Genomic DNA, 21,167 nt, shown 5'->3' with positions numbered 1-21,167 from the left:
ACCATGGAAAACGGCGATATCTACACTATCTTTGGAATTGTTATCGCCTCGGCGATGCGCGTTGTTGATAATGGGCTAACCGTGCGATAAATTCCAGAGATAGCCGGCGATAAATATGCAAGCGCTAAGCGCGCTTTGCGATATTTATCGCCGGCCCTTGTTAATATGCCCCCTAGTTTTGTTTTTGGGGCAGCATAATATCGGGGTTTCAGATTGTTTAGAGCAAAAAATGCACCTATTTGATAGTCACACACAACTTAGGACCTCAATGAGAGTTTGATGGACTGTCTGCAAAACTGACGGTCCGGGCGCCATATTTAGAGTCAGACCGGACAGTCTTGTTTCTGCTGACCGGAACTTTAGACATTGCAGTGTTGTGGTTGGCTATCGGGAGTCTGGGAGCCAGGTGCATTCTGCTTCCTATCCTGGAAGCAGGGAAGAGGGTTAAGAGGAGGCAGTGGCGACGGCGTCGGCAGTGGCAGACAGGTAAGTATGTCTTTTTTTCCTCATTGTATTCCCTCCCCGGCGGCCCGGTGCACACCACCTTCAAATACCAACCGCCACTCTTTGTTTCAGTTCAGGACTGCCAGGTAAATCCTGGTGGCCCCATTCGGGAAAATAAAAAAATGACACCCACACCCTGGGAGAAAATTACCAGGTTGTCAGGGTCATTGTTTTTTAAAATTGTTTTTAAAAAACGAGCTCACCCTTTGGGAATGACTCATGTACCATAGTGGCTGCTCTGCAACTTTGAGTTTCATCACAGGTGCTGCTATGGCTGCGGTTCCTCTGGGGGCATTTAGATGTCTCTAAATATGGCAAGTAGTAATCTGCCAGGGCAGCGGAGATTGTTACCTCCACTTTCCTGGCAGATGGGTGGCGGGCCTCCAAGGTCTAAATGAACCGCTGTAGCACCAACCACTTGCCAAAGAAACCCCTATGGTTAATGAGAATTAAAATGATGCTTGCAGGAAGGAAGCAAGGCAGACTTTGGTGAAACACGATTAGATGAATCTGCTTGACATGCCAAAGAGGCACACTGTGTAGCTTTAAAGTTTCTTGTTAGTCGTGAAATTAGACATGCAACAAAATGTAAGCTGGCATAGATCCACTTTATATGGCGGTAACTCTGTTTCATCACTCATCCTCAGACCACCCAAAAATAATTTAAAGGGTGTTTGCAATTAGGAAACAGAGTTTGCTTCGATTAGGTTGTTTTTCCATGGGAAAGACTGAGGGCTTCATTTATGGGGATTTGGCATAGGGTAGAGCAGCAAGTCACCTTCAAAATGAGAGGGCAGGAATGCACCATATTTATCCAATATGGGGGCATATTATCAAGAAACGGCGTTAAAATTATCGCCGCTTTAGCGGCAGAAAACTGCCGCTAAAGCGGCGATAATGGGCTTGATAATATGCCCTTGAGAATTCCCATAGAAGCCCATGTTCTGGTGTCAACATGGGCTTCTATGGGAATTCTCAAGGGCATATTATCAAGCCCATTTATCGCCGCTTTAGCCGCAGTTTTCTGCCGCTAAAGCGGCGATAATTTTAACGCAGTGCTTGTTAATATGCCCCTTGGTGCATTCCTGTTCTTTCCTCCTATGCTGCCATTTTGGAGGACTAGCGCTACTGCAGACACCCCTTGCACCATGGTACTGTCGGCTGGATTGCATTTGTACAGGAAGTGGCACCTTCCTGCGCAAATACAGTACTCTGATGCCTTTTCCTCTTTCTATGTGTGCTGCAAAATAGAGCGCACATGGAAAGAGAAAAAAACTAGGAGAAATAAAGTTACTTCTCCTCTCCTCATAGCGTCTCCCTGGGGAGTCAAAATGTTTTGGCGCATCCCCAGGTTTACATGGTGTTGTAAATCTGGGGAAGCATCAAAATCCATGGGTGCACCCAGCGGAAAGCCAATGGGGCACCTCCCTAGCGCTGAGTAAGGCAATGCCTTGCCTTACTCCATATCTATGAAGCCATTCAAAGGCACGCAAAGTGGCTCAGCACGACCTCATAAAAATGATTTTGTAGTTTGCGCCGCCGGAGCATCACAAAAAGTAACGTCCCTGCGGTGCAAGGGGCTCATAAATATGGCTCAAATGCATGCAGACTGTCATACTTGACACACTTATAGGACTCTAGGCCACTGTGAAGGGTTTTATGGTATACGTAAAAATAAACAACATATGAAAATAGTCTTTTTACAGAAACAAAAAATGCTGATCCATTCAACACAGTGCAACCGCCCTCCTTCCACACTGTGCATAATGTTTATTTACATAAGATGAATCTTCCAAAGGTTGAGTGATGGGGCAGCGGAGACCACGTAATCAACTGTTTTCTTTACGCATGCCCAGAGACATGGGGGCAGATTTATGTGGGACTTGTGCCCCTTTTACGCCGCCGTTGCGTCACTTTTGTGACGCAGCGGCGGCGTAAACACTGCACCAAGTTGCGCCCGATTTACATCGTGACGCATGTATGGAGATGCGTCAAGGTGTAAAGCCCTGCGCCACGTGAAACCTGCGTCAGGTTTCATGTGGGCGTTGCGACACAGGGGGGGGGCGTTCCGTCGCAGGAACGCCCCTGAAAAGTGACTCACCATGTTAGGGATAGCGTAGGTTGGAACAGTGCTGGAGTTCAGCACTGCACCAACCTTACGCCGGCAGATACGTCACACATCTGCTTGTCATTGCGCCATGATGCACCGCATTGTAAATGCGGCGCATCTGCGGTGGCGCAAGGGCAAACTTGCGTGACGCATCTTTCCTGACGCATCCATGCTGATTTGCAGGGATGCGCCAGGGAGCATAAATCTGCCCCATGGTTTTCACTTGCACAAGACCTGGTTCAAGCACACACATCTGGCCAGGTATTTTGAATTCAGATGTGCTCCATGCATACTGGACCTTCACAATATACAGTTAGCAATTTACAGAACTGGCGCTGGTTCTTTGGAGCCTTCTGTATTCAATCACATTGGAATACGTTCACCTCGTGACTGACTGGACAGTGGATGGTCAACATGAAAAGCTACGTGAGGCCATTTCTACTTGTGAAAATACATTTAAATGGGGATATTGTGATCGGAAGGATTTCGAAAATCCGGATTATCACGTGGGCGCCATCCATATTGTATACTAAAACTCCATGCTCCTCATGAAATATCGTTAAAAAGGGCACGGTAAAGAAACATAACTTCACCGAATCCGATTCTGAAATGATCATGGACAGTTTTCAGCTGACGGTACAACCGTCCAATAAGGGATGTCTCAGGAAAAGGCACCGTAATAGCACCATAGACCACACACATTCTAAAATCACAGGCCCACACACACCACAAATGCACAAAAACACATTCACATGCTAATCAAAACAAATATGCACAAAACATTTTGAGATTCCCAAATCGGACAAAAGGAGGTGTTTAAACACCTTCCTAGGTCATAGACTCTCCCATAGGGAGCACTGAACATCCCCGGAGCGCGCCCTTTTCTAACCCACGTACTGTAAGCATGTATGGTGCCTGAGCAGAGGTACCCCATGGCACACTGAGGGAATTGGAATGCTAACCAAAGAGTGGTGGGTGGTGACCCTCAACAGTGGGTGGAGGTTTGCCAAGGAGAGTGCCAAACCCAGTGGCAGGCACTGCAATAAACCACAATGCCTTTTGGCTCACATTCCAAAGCTCTCAGTCAGGGGTCATTAGCAGGTTTTATAATGGGCCGTGACCGAGGGCTCTGGAATTAAGGCTGAAGGCAATGCAAGTTTCTCACAGTGCCTGTCAGTGGGCCCTGTCAGTGGGACAAAAAGATAAAAATATAATGAAAAATATACTCACCCATGCTTCTCGCCCTTGTCTTGTTTGTAGTCAGTGCGGCAGCAAATCATGGAGCCTCTGCCAGCTCCCCTCTCCAAATCCCAGAACCTGATCTCATGCTGCAGAGCAGCAGCATGAGAGCAGCACCAGGATTGGCTGGAGCGGGCTGCCTCGACACTCCAGCAGGCACAGAAGGCATGTGCCTGTTGTCCCCCCAGTTAAGAGAGCTAGAGGGAGAGGTTTACACTGCGCATGTCAGGCTGGCCATCGCAAGACAGTCAGCAAAGTAACATAATGTAAACTGGCAGACTGAACACCACTCCCTGCTGTCAGTCAGCAGCAATGCCCTACCTCCAAACACTACTTGGGCCGGAAGCAATGAAAAATAAAATGGTCAATCATTTTATTACCATTTTATTTCTCACTTTTGCTGCACTGGCAGCACAGGGGGTAACGCTCCTCCGCCCTAAGGGGGGTGGGGGGTGCTGAGGTATTCAAGATATTACGATATGATTAGCGCAGTATATCTAATGTTAGTCTACCTCGTTATGGTGTATTAAACGGTTCGAAATCTCCGATTATGTTTAGTACGACAAAAAGGGCCGAGAAACCGAACCGCCTCCATCTTGGATTGCGGCTCTCTCTCTCACTTGGGAGTCACGTGGTCTTTTCCGCACACCCTCTGCTTTCCCCCTTTCCGTGCATTTAATTAGGAGACAGGCTGAGTTGCTGAGAAGCAAGGTCACATCTGCTAAAAGGGAGTATCAGGCAAATTCCTCTAGGCCCGGGACGAGAAGGGAGTCACCCTTTCGACCTTCTCTGTAAAGATAGTAACCCTTTGTATGTGTAACTGAAACTAGAAATAGGCATGAGCTCATTAGGGGCGCCAGGACTAACTGGTACTTTTCCACATGTATGGTTTTGTATGCTGTACTGATAATGTATAAAAGTGTGTTACTGTCAAGGGGCCAGCAGTCTTCCTCGGCGCACCTGATGGGTGAGGATCGACGAGGCTCCTCTATATAGAGTCTTGTGGTGGCTAATAAACGTTTGAACCTTCCACGTTGCCAACTGCTCCTTCTTACCTAATATTGCGGGCCAATGGTAAGTGTGGCCCTTGGAATAATTATTTGGACACAACAGTTGGTGACCACGAAGGGACCCCGTGAAAGGGTCTCCCCCCCCCCCCCCCCGAATTCTTGTGGTGGGGTTGGGGGCGTCCTGACCGGTTGGCGGGAGAGGAGCCTGAGGATTTCTCCCACCCTGCACGACTTTTCGGTACGTCCCCTGCTGCTAGTCACCCTTCACCGGGGTCCTACGGGCTTAACCCAGAAACTGGATCGATTTGGTCGGGAGGAGTTGGCAGCGGAGAACGAACATTCGTATCTGGGTGCACCCGGTGAGTATTGATTTGATTTTGACGCACGCGTTGTAAACGGTGCATTATTGGTTAGAGCACGCTTTGAAGACGGTGTGCTATTTGATTGATTTGAGTGCATTCGTTGAGAACGATGCGTTTTTGATTTTGAACACGGATTGCATTTGTTTGAAGCTCGCGCTGGACAGCGGTGCATTGATTTGAAGACACGCACCGGAGGGTGGTGTCTTGCTTGATCGAGGTTAGCATTACCGTGGTTTGACTCGAAGTACGTACAGGTTGTATTTGATTTGGGTAAAAACGGCGCGCCGAAGGATTACAAACGGATTGCACGTGGAAGGACCCGCGACCTAGACTGGGTAGCCACAGGGCGTACTCCTGATGGGGCGAGTCCTCGTTTGGGGCTGGCCTTAGTGGTGAGCCAGGAGGGTGGCCGGAATCCCACGTACAGTCTGGTGTTTGGACTGTGAACCAGAGTCGACGGGCTTGGTTCTCTGATACTGATTGTATGTTGTGTATGATTCATGTTGATTGTTGTTTGTGTATACATGTCTGAAACCTAACAAAAATGTCTTGTTATAGTAAATTGAATTGTTTTGGCTGCTGCTGTCGAACAAGTGACTCCAGACTAGCTGAGAGCCAACCTGCCCCGCCGGAGGGCAGTCCTAGCCATTTTATGTATGTCAAACATGGGATCTCTCCGTTGTTGTTCTGCACTCTGTGGCATAAGTATACCAAGGGCAATGAGGAGTTACGCTGGCCCAAAACGGGCTCATTTGATGAAAAGAAAATTGCGTTCCTACAGGAACAGCTGTTTTCTAGGCGAAGTAGGCAAGCCATGTTTGACGCTCTCATTGCATGGCAGAAAGAGGCCAAACAACGGCGAATAAGGGAAGAGAAAGTAGCCAGAGCCAAGGCAGGACAGAATGTTACTCAGAAAGCTATGGCCTATGACCGAGAAAGAGTAGAAAAAGGATTGGATTGCATGAATCGCGAATTTCGATTAAAGGTTGACAAGAGCTATGTGACCCGCCCGAGTGCAGAAGATGAACTAGAGGATTTATTGGACACCAGACCACCACCCCCTTATGTACCGCAGAGGATATATCCGGAGGTATCAGGGGCCTCGGCCCCGGTCCCAAATATGTCCCTGGGGGCCTCGGCTTCGGCTCCCCCGGCCACTACTACCCCTCCCTCCCTGCCGAACCTCTCCCGGTTACCGACATCTGTGTCTGAAGTTATGGCCATACTGCCTAATTTATTGGCGACAGCTGCAGCCGGGACCCCTCAGCTGTCACCGGGGTCAATGCCTTCCCCTTCTGTTCTGCCATCCTCCTCCGCCAGTACCACGCCAGTAGCAGCTGTAACTACTCCAATACGTGCGGCCAGTCTAACTGAGGGTAGGAAGTTGTTCACCCGTTCGGCTTTGGGAACGGAAGAACGAGAAACTATTGCTACACAAGCATCCCAGTGGATGCGACATCCCATTTATACGCTTGCCGACATTTGGAGTACTATGCGAGACTATGAACCGGTGATGCAACAGCATGCTCTGGAGCATATGGCCAACCGTCTTATTTCTGTGTGGGAACAGGTACATCAGGAAGGGAAGGCTCCGGCTATATTATATGATATTCTTGATCAGGTCCATAAATCTCAGTTGACACCGGAGGAGGTGTATGGGAAGGTACAGACTTTGTCTCTTATAGAACTCATTTGCAGTCTGCCACTCCCGCCGGATTCTCCCAGTTCCCTATGCGGGAAGTGCACCCTATCTTCCATCCAGAAGTTGCCGCGGTAGTGGATGCCCACGGCATCGTTACCCGTCCCGGGGTAGACGCCCGGTTCCAGGAACAATGGGTCTATACCCCCTGGAAGCGGAGTGAGGTACTATCCCTAAAAAGTCAGTTGCCAGATCCTAGAAAGAACCCGACCGCATATTACAAGGAACTGACCGAGGCCGCCTCGTCAGCAGTAATGACGTTGGCAGATATTGAATTATTCTTTGCCTTATTAGTACCGGTGGACATTTGGCGCCAGGTACATGACCAGGACCATGCTACGGAATTTGGTGGGACATGGGATCAACTGAGAAACTGGGATAGAGATCGTAAACCAGGGAACAAGCCCCGACCTGAGATACTGGCCTTGCCTGAGAGAATAATAACTTATATGCATTCACTGATCCCACCCAGGAAAGTAGATTGGGACAAGCTGACGGCCTGTAAGCAAAAGAAGGACGAGAGTGTCTCTGATTTTTTCACGAGGTTTGAGGGAGTGTCCATTGACTTCAGTGGACAGGACTTGGCAACGGAAGGGGGTGTACGTTTATTTGTTAATAGATTTGTAACCAATTTGCTACCTGAGGTATCGGCCCGGTTGCAGGCAGCTGAAAGTACCTGGACGACCACCACGCCCTCCACGATACTGAGCATGGCTCAGTATTATGAGCATCGGGAGAATGAGAGCAAGGATAAGACAGAAAGAAAGTCAAAAGAGTTGAAAACACGAGTGTTACTACAGCAAGTGGAGAGGGGTAGAGGAAGAGGACGAGGGTTGCAGAATTTCGCTCCAAGAGGGGCGGGACCGACGCAAACAGCTGGGCGAACAGATCTGGGCATAAATCAATGTGCTTTCTGTAAAGAGGAGGGGCATTGGAGAGCGCAGTGTCCGTTACTATATGAACAGAATACGGCTTCAAGGGGTCGTGGACGGGGAAGGATGAGTGGGCATCGAGGTGGATACATGAGACAAGAACAAGCAGCCCGAGGTGAGAACAGTCAGAATTATTTCGACCAAAGCCAGGGTAAACAGTACTACAATGATGGACGTGTAACGGACGAAGACGCCGGGTATACTCAAGCATAGGACAGCCAAGGGCAGAGTAAGGGGCATGTGTCAATCCCGATAGATCAAGCTGGACCTTATGTCCATGCACGATTGTTGGATGCATCAGGTAAGTTTTTAGTTGACACAGGGGCTATGAACAGTTCTGTTTCACGTGCCCTGGTCCCGGGGGCCGCTCTGTCTGGCCAGACTAATGTGTCCGTGGGGTTCTCTGGAACTCCGGTGGTGAGCCCCATTTCTAAGCCACTTTCCCTTACTCTGGGACCGGTTACGATAGAATCACCTTTCCTCCTCACCTCCCAGTGTGGGGAAAATCTCCTGGGTATGGATATATTAAAAAGATTGCATGCCCACATCTATTGCTCCCCCGATGGAGTTTATCTGACCATTCGGAATACCTCTATCCCCTCCGTTCAATGTTTTTCCAAAACAGACTCACTACCTCCTGAGCTTGCACAACTCCCGAAGGATCTTTGGGCCCTGGGGGACACTGACGTAGGATTCCTACAAATTCCCCCGGTGTCCATCACTCTGAAACAGAATGCCAAATTGCCAAGGATCCCACAGTATAAAATAGCCCCCGCAGGGGAACGCGCTTTACTGGCCATTATTTCTGACTTGATTAGAACAGGGGTGGTGGAGGAAACGGCTTCTAATGTCTGTAACAGTCCCATTCTTCCGATTCTTAAATGAGCTCCCGTACCCCAATCCCCTGATTATGCTGATACCTACCGATTTGTGATTGATTTGCGAGAGATTAACAAGATTGTGGTACCCCAATATCCGGTGGTACCAGATATTAATTCCATTTTGACCATGATTCCTCCCACTGCAACATTTTTCTCGGTGGTTGATTTGAAGAATGCTTTCTTTAGTATTCCCATACATCCAGATAGCAGACATTTGTTCGGTTTCTCATTGGGGGGCCGCAGTTTTAGATTCTGTCGCGCCCCCCAGGGGTATACCGAAAGCCCTAGTATCTACAGCCAAGCCCTAAAAAGAGTATTGGATTCTTTACAATTGCCGCCAGGTAATGTCCTATTGCAGTATGTTGACGACCTCCTTGTGGCTTCTGATACAGAACAGGGTTGCCGCGATGCTACGGTTACCCTGCTACGGCATTTGGCCACTCATGGTAACAAGGTGTCGCTCTCTAAATTTCAATATTGTCGACCGGAGGTGACCTATCTCGGTCATCTCCTGTCGAAGGAGGGAAGACGGTTGACTTCTGAGCGCATCGCAACCATAACTAACATGCCTGTTCCTTGCACGCAACGTGATGTCCGCGCTTTGCTTGGTATAACCTCATACTGTCGCCAATGGATTGCTAACTATTCTCTCTTGACTAAACCTTTCTTGTATCTAACTACGAAGGATGTGCATGAACCCTTACCTTGGACTGATGAATGCCAGACTGCCTTTTCTGCTCTGAAAACTGCTCTTTGCTCTGCTCCTGTGCTTGGCACCCCTGACTACCGGAAACCTTTTGTGCTCTACGTGCATGAGGTGGACGGTTGTTCTCTTTCAGTGTTGACACAGGACTTTGGTGGTAAGCAAAGGCCTTGTGCATATTTCTCGGCAGTTTTGGATAACGTCGCCAGAGCACTTCCCAGTTGTCTGAGGGCTGCAGCGGCAGTGGCTGTAGCGATCAGACAATCGGAAGGGCTAGTCCTGAATACGGATCTGACAGTGATGGTGCCTCATGCTGTGGACGTATTATTAAACAGGACACAGACGCAGCACTTAACTAGTGCGCGTCTTACAGGGTACGAATTGACCCTGTTTGCACCTCATATAACGATCAAACGATGTGTTAACTTGAACCCTGCCACGTTGTTGCCCCTCCCTTCAGGGGATGGTGGACAAGCCATACATGATTGTATTTTTCGAACTGAAGAAGAAACCAAGGGCCGGATAGATCTAACTGACACCCCACTATTTGACGCCCAAGGAGAATTGTATGTTGATGGGTCCTGCTTTAGATTACCGGATGGTACGACAGCTGCGGCTTATGCGATCACTACCCTGCAAACGGTAGTCGAGGCAGCCAAGATACCATACCGGTCGGCCCAGGCGGCCGAATTGGTTGCATTATTCAGGGCCTGCGAGTTGGGGAAAGGTCTGAGGCTAAATGTCTACACCGATAGCCAGTATGCGTTCGGTGTAGCACATAGCTTCGGGAGGTTATGGGCGGAAAGAGGATTCTTGACATCTCATGGCGAAAAGATAAAGAATGGACCATTAGTTGACTGATTGCTGGCTGCATTAACATTGCCTAAAACCCTGGCCATAGTGAAATGCAGTGCACACAAAGTTATAGTTGATGATGTGGGGAGGGGAAATTCCTTTGCGGATAGAATCGCAAAAGAAACAGCCCAGTCTGACGCCATTTCCATGTTTGTGGTGACAAAAATGATAGAGGCAGGGGTTTTTAACAACACCATAGACAGTGTGAAAGAGCTACAAAAGGAGGTGACCCCGGAAGAACTGACATACTGGCAAGAACAGGTGGGGAGGCTTGATGAGAATGGATGTTGGACTGACTTGTCAGAGAAGTGTAGATGGTTACTGCCAAACGCATTTGTAAATGCAGTAGTAACTATGGCGCACGGACCTTCACATGTAGGGGTCCAGGGCATCTGTGCCACATTGGATCCTGTCTGGTATAATATTAAGATCCATAAGACAGCGAGGAACCTGGTTCAGCATTGCATGATTTGTCTCCAGCATAATCCTGGGGTTAGCATTCCCGTCTTGGCGGGTAATTTTGCGCCGCCCACCCTGCCTTTTGAAGTGCTTCAAATGGATTACATACAGCTAGAACGAGTTAACAATCTGAAATACGTGCTGGTGGTGATCTGTACTTTTAGTAAATGGGTGGAGGTGTATCCCACAAAGGAAAATACTGCCCTGGCAACCGCGAAAGCTCTGGTAAAGGAGTTTTTTCCCCGATATGGGTTGCCACGGGTGATTTGGAGTGACAACGGGACACATTTTAATGCTGACTTAGTTAAGCAGGTATGCAAGGGTCTGTCCATTCAGCAGAAGTTTCACGCAGCCCGACATCCTCAGTCAGCGGGTCTGGTTGAGAAATATAATGGGATTTTGAAATTGAAACTGGCTAAACTTCAGGACACAACAGGATTAAAATGGCCTGATCTCCTGCCCCTGGCCCTGTTGTCCGTAAGGACTACCCCCCATTCCCGGAGCGGTATCTCCCCATATGAAGTAATTTTTGGCAGACCTGCCAACGTGTGGGGAGTACCCCGGCCCAAATCCTTCAGGGACATCGACCATCCTATGTTGACTGATTATCTGTATGCTTTGACTAAAGATCTCCATTCCATTCACCAACAGATATCTGCTGTACTGCAGCCCCTGCCGGAGGGACCTGGACACAGCGTGGAACCTGGACAGTGGGTCTTGGTTCGAAACTACCAACGAAAGTCGAGTTTGGATCCGCGCTGGTCCCGACCGTACCAGGTGCTCCTGGCAACGCGAACGGCGGTGAAAGTCGAGGGTAAGCAGCGCTGGATCCACATCTCCCATCTTAAGCGAGTTCCTCTCCCATTGCCAAGGGAGCAGCTTGACCAGGAGGAAGGCCTGCCAACTCAGGGCGAACCCAGCACTGGAGAACGACTTTCCCTGGACACCCGCAGAGAGGTTGACGGGCGAGGGGAGAGTGCTGTGAGCCTGAAAGACACTTTTTGCGACCACTCAATTGCTCCAAGTGAGGCGTCTGGTCGGGAGCCCAGCTCCTCGTCTGATCCCACTGTGCCTGCTTTGTTTGTGAATCCTGAAACCCCTGGTCGGGATCGATATCACCTGCGGCCCCGGAAATAGGGAATCCCCGGTCTAGCCTTGGCGAGTGAAGTTGGAGGCCTCGGCAAAGGGACCTGGGGATTGGTAGAACACTGGACTGAACTCGTTGAGAGCATGGAACTTTCAGTAAAGTTCTGTTCAGAACGAAGGTAGAGACATTGGTCGGTTGGTGGGGGCCCAGGTGGAGTTTCCTTTCAACAAGGGTTGCGTCAAGTGCAACCCCAACGCGAGAAGTTTTTTATTCTTTCTTTTTTTGTTGTTTTTCCGAACAATAGGAGTCTGCCTGTGAGGCTCTATACGGACACAGGAAAGAAGCACCCTCCGGCAGGTCGGACTGCTCGTAGCCCTTTCCCGAGATTATATTGGACTTTTAGTGAGAAAATGTACCCTTTTGCTCGTTTTGTCCCTGAAGAAGGTCGGCCCATAGTTCCTCGTACCATTCCCCCGCATTTGCCAATGTTCTCCTCATGGAGCTTGCGGGTTAAAATTGTTTTCATTTCCATATTGATTGTATCATTTGTACTATGCTTAGGCCTGTTTATATATCTAGAGTTTCGCCATCCTGTGCACACCTTGATAGTGTCTACCCCTGCTCCTAAGGAACATCATTTCCAGACTTTTGCCCCCCATAAGGAGAGACACCGACAGACATATGTACATAATGCTTTCATTGAGATGCTACATCAGACTCATAGTTCCACAAATGTTACTGATTGTTGGGTCTGTGGTCTTCTCCCGTCAGTGATGCATAAGCAAGATTTGTTCATATCAATGCCCTTGTCTTATTTAGGTAGTTGCGAAGCCTGGTTCAAAATGTTATCCATGCTATATGAACACTACGCTATAGATGAACGTCGATTCTCAGAGAAGGATTATGCCCTGATTTTAGCCTATATAGAGACACACCAAGGTTTTACTCCTAATGCTGAGGGGACGGATGGTACCCTTGATCCTACCGCCTGTATGAACGTATATACTGATCATGAGAATGACACCTTGTTGAGGGATGAAGTGTTGGATTTCATGACCTTTAATTTTACTGAGTATTTCAAGTATTTCCAGGAGCGAAATGTTTCAGATGAGAAAATCATTCCGGTCCCGGTATTGAATACGTCCTCCTCCTTCTGCGTGCAGGGTACTGGACATCTATCCCTAGGTTATAGTAGATGTAATTACACTTATAAACTACAGACTTTCAGTCTCCCCTCCCAATGTTTATTTCGTGTGTGGGGAAAATGCATACACTTGGCTACCCAGGGGATGGGCAGGTCGATGTTACTTATCTTTTCTTTACCCACCGGTCTACATAGCTCCTTCTGATTATCACAAATCTCATTCCTTAAATCGGCGGAGCCTAAAAGCTGAAGCCGCCAGTAATGATGCCACTGACCAGACTGACACTCCAGCCCAACACTTCGTTGATATCATAAAAGGGGCATTGCCTATATGGGGACCCATCCTCAATAGTAAAGAAGTCAGGAGGCTATCTAGAGTAGTGGAAGGGGTGGTTAATACTACTGCAGGAATATTAACTAATATCACAGTGGAGCTCCAGGCGACCCGGCTTGTGACCTTCCAAAATCGTCTTGTTTTAGATGTTATCCTAGCTGATCGCGGAGGAGCTTGTAGAGTCATCGGCAGCTCCTGTTGTGTATATATACCTGACTCCGCCCCTTCTGTCCATTTAGCCATTCAGAAACTGCATCGGCTAGCCTCTGAAATTCACACCGAGACTGGTACTTGGTCTTTGTCCGGGTGGTTTTAGGATCTGGTGACCACCTGGGGATGGAAGTTATTTATGATTCTTTTGGGAATAGTGGGGTTCATTTTCACCTGCTGCCTTTGTCTACAGTGCGGGCCTGCTTGCTGTGCATATTGTGCTGCTCAAGTTCGCCGATCCATCCCTAGGCCCGAGCCCGTCCAAACCAGAATAGATACTCAGCGGGCCCAGAAGGAGACGCACGACTTAATGCAGATTGATGAGGGTATTTTCGAAGACTGACCTCGTTATTAGCTATGCTGCGCTAAAAGGGCCGTTCTGAGGTATTCAAGATATTACGATATGCTTAGCGCAGTATATCTAATGTTAGTCTACCTCGTTATGGTGTATTAAACGGTTCGAAATCCCCGATTATGTTTAGTACGACAAAAAGGGCCGAGAAACCGAACCGCCTCCATCTTGGATTGCGGCTCTCTCTCTCACCTGGGAGTCACGTGGTCTTTTCCGCACACCCTCTGCTTTCCCCCTTTCCGTGCATTTAATTAGGAGACAGGCTGAGTTGCTGAGAAGCAAGGTCACATCTGCTAAAAGGGAGTATCAGGCAAATTCCTCTAGGCCCGGGACGAGAAGGGAGTCACCCTTTCGACCTTCTCTGTAAAGATAGTAACCCTTTGTATGTGTAACCGAAACTAGAAATAGGCATGAGCTCATTAGGGGCGCCAGGACTAACTGGTACTTTTCCACATATATGGTTTTGTATGCTGTACTGATAATGTTTAAAAGTGTGTTACTGTCAAGGGGCCAGCAGTCTTCCTCGGCGCACCTGACGGGTGAGGATCAACGAGGCTCCTCTATATAGAGTTTTGTGGTGGCTAATAAACGTTTGAACCTTCCACGTTGCCAACTGCTCCTTCTTACCTAATATTGCGGGCCAATGGTAAGTGTGGCCCTTGGAATAATTATTTGGACACAACAGTGCCATTGCAACCATCTTTAGGCCTATGTTTTGGGGCCCTATGATTCACCCACTATTTTCTGTGACATAAAACCTGCATACTACGTTTTGCATAAGATTGGCATGACAGGAGGTGGTAGGTGATGCTTTTGACAGGTGATCACTAATGGTTTGGGAGAAAAAGCCAAGTCAAATGCATGTTCAGGCTTGATAATTTTGTCAAAATAAGGTATGTGCAAAGATCAGCAGGGCCTACATTTATCAGGCCCAGGGTTGTGCAACATTAGTCACTTGAACATGGTGACGCTGTCTATACAAAAGGAAAATAAATAAATAATTTGTGAGCCACTGGATTGACTCAGTGTTTAACAGTCTGAGATGCACTGGAATTCCCAATAATAGCATTTTGAAAGCTTCTGGCAGTCAAGGCTCCAAGTGGTCGGATTCTTCTGTTCAGTAGGCCCCCCTTGTCATCCCATTTCAGGACATTGTCTCCTTTGAAACAGTACCTCCCAAAGCCCAACCTCTTACAGCTCTGATTGTGATTAATGATTTACAGAGTATCGGAGTGGCCTAATGAGGGGAAGTGTCCTAGGGATGGTACAGCAGTGAAGGAGGTCTGGAGCAGAAAGAAGGAACAATTAGTTACGCACTTGTGCAAAGCAAATTATTTTCTCTACTCTTATTTGCTTATCAGATTTGCACCACATGCTCTTTACCTTAATGTAGTCCATAGATTTCCTTGATCAACTGTTTTAGACAGACAGTGTCTAATTCACATCTTGAGATTGAACAATGATTTGTGATTTTGAGGTTGACTGCACATCTATTGCTGATTGCAATGAAGTTCAGATCCAGGAGCGGCATGTGCAGGTAAGAGCAATGGTGCGGTAGGGATTCCACAGATGACCATGAGGGAAAATAAAGTAAATAATTAATTTTCCCTAGTCATAATCTGTCAAAATCACCCCCCTCACCCGGCCCCACGGGCCGCAGCTGTTAAACTTCACTCCATTCCTACTCACAGTCACTTATTCAAGAATTATACGTTTCAAAAAGCGATGTTAGATCCAGCTAGAAACCGAGGGGCAGATTTATGAGGGACTTGCGCCCCTTTTATGCCGCCGTTGCGTCACTTTTGTGACGCAGCGGAGGCGTAAACCCTGCGCCATGTTGCGCCCCATTTATATCGTGACGCATCTATGGAGATGTGTCACGGTGTAAAGCCCTGCGCCACATGAAACCTGCGTCAGGTTTCATGTGGGCGTTTCTACACAGGGGGGGCGTTCCGTCGCAGGAACGCCCCTGAAAAGTGACTCAGTGAAATCTATAAGATTTCACTGAGTCACTTTCCCAACACTGATGCGCCAAAACCCTGCGCCTGCTTGAAGCAGGCGTAAGGCTTGACGCACCATGTTAGGGATAGGGTAGGTTGGAACAGTGCTGGAGTTGCGTCGCGCTTGCGACGCAACTTCAGCACTGCGCAACCTTACGCCGGCAGATGCGTCACGTATCTGCTTGTCCTTGCGCCACGATGCACCGCATTGTAAATGCGGCGCATCTGCGGTGGCGCAAGGGCAAACTTGCGTGACACATCTTCCCTGGCGCATCCATGCTGATTTGCAAGGATGCGCCAGCGAACATAAATCTACCCCAGAGACATTATAAGGCATGGGCAAAGTGGGCTCTGGCCCAGGGTCTCAGACTTTAATGGGCCCCCTGATAGATGCTACTCTGTTCTGCAGAGAGTCTTGCCCTGATGACCTTGAATATTTATTAAACAGGATGTTTTAAATACAGTTTTCCTTTAATTTATTTTTAATGTGGGTGATGTGTGAGAATCTTTTGCAGACATGTTGCAGAAAAATGTATTTATGTTTCATGCAACACTCATTTTTTTTTTTAAATCAAAACGGGACCTTACATATGAGAAATGGGAGGGTGTCACCGAGATTATTTTAGTAATATAATGGAGGTGCTGCTGTGTTACAATATTGAATGCACACAACACTATCCCTGCATATCAGATGAAAACGCATTAAGAATTTGAACAAGTGTGCCTGTGCGTTTGCAGTGGCCTGGGAAAGAGGCCATGGAAGTGCTGAAACTGGATCAGAATTTCAAAGCTGTTCCGAAAAGGGGCCTCCAAAAAACGATTGGCCCATGGCCCCCAAAATCCTTAAAATGGCCCTGGCTAGAAACAAAGGGGCAGATTTATGTTAGACTTGCGCCACTTTTACGCCGCCATTGCGTCACTTTTGTGATGCAGCGGCGGCGTAAACCCTGCGCCACGTTGTGCCCTATTTACATCGTGACGCATCTATGGAGATGCGTCACGGTGTAAAGCCCTGCGCCACATTAATCCTGCGTCAGGTTTAATGTATGCAGGGTGGGCGTTCCAGCGGAAAAAGCCTCGGAAAAGTGACGCAGTGAAATCTACAAGATTTCACTCAGTCACTTTTCCGACGCTGCTGCGTCAAAACCTTGTGCCTGCTTGAAGCAGGCGTCAGGCATGACGCAGCATGTAAGGTATGGGCAGCCCCTAAACATTGCTGGAGTTGCGTCGTGCTTGCGACACGACTCCAGCAATGCGCCACCCTTACGCCATCAGATGCGTCACGCATCTGTTTATCCTTGCGCCACGATGCGCTGCATTGTAAATGCGGTGCATCTGTGGTGGCGCACGGGTAAACTTGCGTGACGCATTTTCCTGGCGCATCCCTGCTGATTTGCAGGGATGCGCCAGGAAACATAAATCTGCCCCAAAGTTGTCGTTTAACCTGTTCTACTTTGATACTCCAGGGGCCCAGCTAGAAACTTGGGGGCAGATTTACAAGCCCCTTGTGTCATTTTTGCGCCGCTGTTGCGTCACTTTTTGTGACGTAGCAGCATCGTAAAAATACGGTCCATTTACAATGTGATGCATCTAGGGGATGCGTCACGTTGTAAAGCCCTACGTCACATTATACCTGCATCAGGTATAATGTATGCAGGGTGGGCGTTCCTACGCAGGAAAGCCTCGTAAAAGTGACGCAGTGAAATCTACAAGATTTCACTGCGTCACTTTTAGGACGCCACTGCGTCGAATTCTTACGCCTGCTTGAAGCACGCGTAAGGAGTGACGCAGCACAATGAGGATAGGCCTCCCCTGCATTGCTGGAGTAGCGTCGTGCTTGCGACACGACTCCAGCAATGCGTGACTTTTGCATCAACAGATGCGTCTGAATTTCTGAAGCATCTGTCAATCCTTGCGCCATGGTGCGCCGTATTGTAAATACGGCGCATCCATAGTGGCGCAAGGGTTTCTAATGGTGGAGCAGGGAAAGTGACGCATCTGTACAGATGCGTCACTTTCTTGTAAATCTGCCCCGTTGTCTGAACAGTTCTTTTCCCAAATAATGCTTTTAATGTAAGCATCTTAAATAAACTTTTTTTCCTTCCAGATAATTATGTTTATCTCTGAAACTTCTTCTCTAAAGAAAGCGATCAGTTTTTTTTGGTCCTGCTTTCAAAAGAGGTCTCCTATCACTCACCAACGCAGGATTTCTCCAGAGTCATGGTGCCCCTGCTGCCAGCCAGGATCTCTTCTCGATAACAGGCCCGTGACTGAGGGTGCAGACAACTTTTACACATAAAATGTCCACCCAGATTTTGTTTGAAATCTCACAGAAATCCGTCCGGGCATGACTCTCCTTCTGTGGAGAGGTGGAAAGCTCTGAGAAGACCCCCTGTTAGAGCTCCAGAAGGCCTGTTGATGCAAGTCCCTGGGCCTGGGCTCCATTCATCATCCTGCTGTGCCACAACGTGGCCAGGACAGGCCTCCCTGGGCCCTGGGAGGGCTCCACTGCTTTGGCAGTGTGGAAAGCTCTGACAGGGCCTCCATAGGAGCTCTAGCAGGTCAGACGAGCGTAGGCCGTGAGGCCTGGACTTTATCCACCATTCATTCATAGGTATCACAAAACCTCTAGAATGGGGTTCTGCAGACCCTGGTTGGGATTTCTTTTTTGAGTGGGGAGGAAAGCTCTATTCGTGCCCTTGGCAAAATTCCAGCATGTCCAGGGGTTTTGGCCTAATTCTGGGGCCCATTGTGTGTCAAAGGTCCAAGTATGGGATAGGGATGGCCGGTGGAGGGGTGTCCTGCTTTGCTGAGATAAAAAAAGCTCTGACTGGGCCATAGTCAGAGCTGTGAAGGTCACAGATTCATCCAGGGCCAGAGCCCATGTCCAGGCTTCATCCGCTCTCCTGTGCTTTCCCTTTGGGCCTGCTGGTCCAGCCGAAGGGCAATCAGTATCAGGCCTTTTTAAGCATGGAATGGTCATATGGCTTTTGTCTGATTTCGCTCATCTGATTGCACACGCCCTAAGAATGCATGACGTGACCAGATGGACGAGCTGCCCTGGAAGCCCTGATCAGGGCTCATTTTATGCTGCAAGCCCAGCCAGGGCTCGTGGAGATCAGATGCATTCACTTGAACTTCCCTCCCTGTCACCCAATGTGCCCAGATTACTACTGGCGTGCCTCTGGATTAACGGAGAAGATACACCAGCGAAGACCGGCGCAGGTAAGCATGGTGGGGTGGTGGGCCAGGGTGGGGTGGGAGGGGGAAGTCGACAGACGACGGAATAGTTTTTCTTATTTATTTAATTTGACCTATTCTGTCATCTTTTGACTCCCCACCCACCCCCACCCTGCCCCGCTCCACTACCCTACCGCGCTTACCTGTGCGGGCCGCCACTGGATTACCCCTGACCTGCTTTTCATAGAGTTGTTCTCTCAGATGATGAAAGGGCGTAAACCTCCCTGCACTGTGCTCTGTAGGGGCCTACAAGAGGTCTGGGTCTTTGGGTGCATTTATTTACTTACCTATATATACACGTACTTTCATGATATTGTGTGAGTCAATTTCCTGGGTATGATATTTGAAATGATGATATATTTTCATTCAGTATTGTAACATACGTCTTGGTGGTCACTACTAGTAATCCTGCAAAGTGTGGTCTTTATTGTGGATGTATTTGTTGTGGTCACAAAAACAACATGGTATTTCGATCAGAAGTGGCTCCGGTTATTAAAAAAAGACGAGAGACCCCTGCTCTAGGATGTCTCCGAGATTAAGGTAGGAACAAGGGCAAGAGCCTGCCTCTCTGTGCACGAGACTGTGAGTCCAGTTTCCCAGATGATCTTTTAATTAATTTACCGGAGCTTTATTGGCAGCTCGGACACGGTGTCACACTGACGATTTGCTGTGCCATGGACATTTGCCACCAACGCGGAAACCTTGATGATTTTTTATCGATTGGATTGAAAAAAGAATGTATTGCACGTGTAGGAGACCGATATTGCCCCGCAGTCTCTTGACATTGCTCTTGGCTTTGTGTTTTTTTCACTGCAATGTTAAAATACACAGGGGCAGATTTATGTTTGACTTGCGCCTCCTTTACGCCGCCGTTGCGTCACTTTTGTGACGCAGCAGCGGCGCAAATCCTGCGCCATGGTGCGGGGTATTTACAACGTGACGCATCTGGGAGATGCGTCACGTTGTAAAGCCCTGCGCCACATGTAGGCGTTCCAGGGCAGGTGGGGGCGTTCCGGCGCAGGAACGCCTCCTAAAAGTGGCTGAGTGAAATCTACAAGATTTCACTCAGTCACTTTTGAGCCCATGCTGCATCAAAACCCTGCGCCTGCTTGAAGCAGGTGTAAGGATTGACGCAGCATTGTGCAGATAGGGCCCCCCAGAGCATTTCTGGAGCTGCATCGCGCTTGCGACGCAACTCCAGCAATGCGCCACTTTTAGGGCACAGATGCGTGACGCATCTGTGCCGTTTTTGCCCCATGGTGCGCCGCATTATAAATGCGGCGCATCCATGGTGGCGGAGCTGGGGCGGAAAATAACTGGCGCATCCCTGCTGATATGCAGGGATGCGTCAGTTATTATAAATATGCCCCACACTATTTCCCCGATTGTCACATTGTTCGTCTACACGTTCATTGTGATGCTCGCCTTGTAAACATTCACATGCCAGTCTAACACACAAAAATAATGTTTTATGGCATATATTTTCCTCTGGTCGTTTTGAAAAATGTTCATGGAGGTTATCTTTCATGATTTTGATTGAACTAGATTAAGGCTCACGAGACTGGGATGAACAATGGAAGAAACAAGCATTTGCAATGCAATCGGTCTCGCCTTTAGAACCTTATATGTATTTAGCTCTGGAGCACATTAGCCTGGGTGCTGAAACATCTACTTTTCTTAACATGGAGGGAAAGTAAGCACCAAACTGCATGACACGCCAGGTATGGGAACACATGGAGAGAAATATTGCCTTTCAGCGGGAAATGGTGTAGTCCAAAGCTCTGTTTTTATTATCAAATCAGGGGCTTTGGTGGTCATATCACTGAAAATACCAGATTTGAAAAAAATATTATTGTCTACGGGTGCTCGTGGAAGACAATTTCTATGGACTGGAATCTAGAGCATGCTAAAGTGATTCTGGTATTTTACTGATCTCTGCTGGTGATTTTCTATCAAGAAAGTAAAATAGAGGCAGTTGCAGAAAAAAAAAAAAGTCCCTCAGCAGACAGCAATTTGGGTGTTTTATTGACCTTTCCAGTTAAATAC

Source organism: Triturus cristatus, chromosome 2_1, assembly GCF_964204655.1.
Source record: "Triturus cristatus chromosome 2_1, aTriCri1.1, whole genome shotgun sequence".
Taxonomy (NCBI): Eukaryota; Metazoa; Chordata; class Amphibia; order Caudata; family Salamandridae; genus Triturus; species Triturus cristatus.
Note: the sequence above shows the minus strand (reverse complement) of the source record.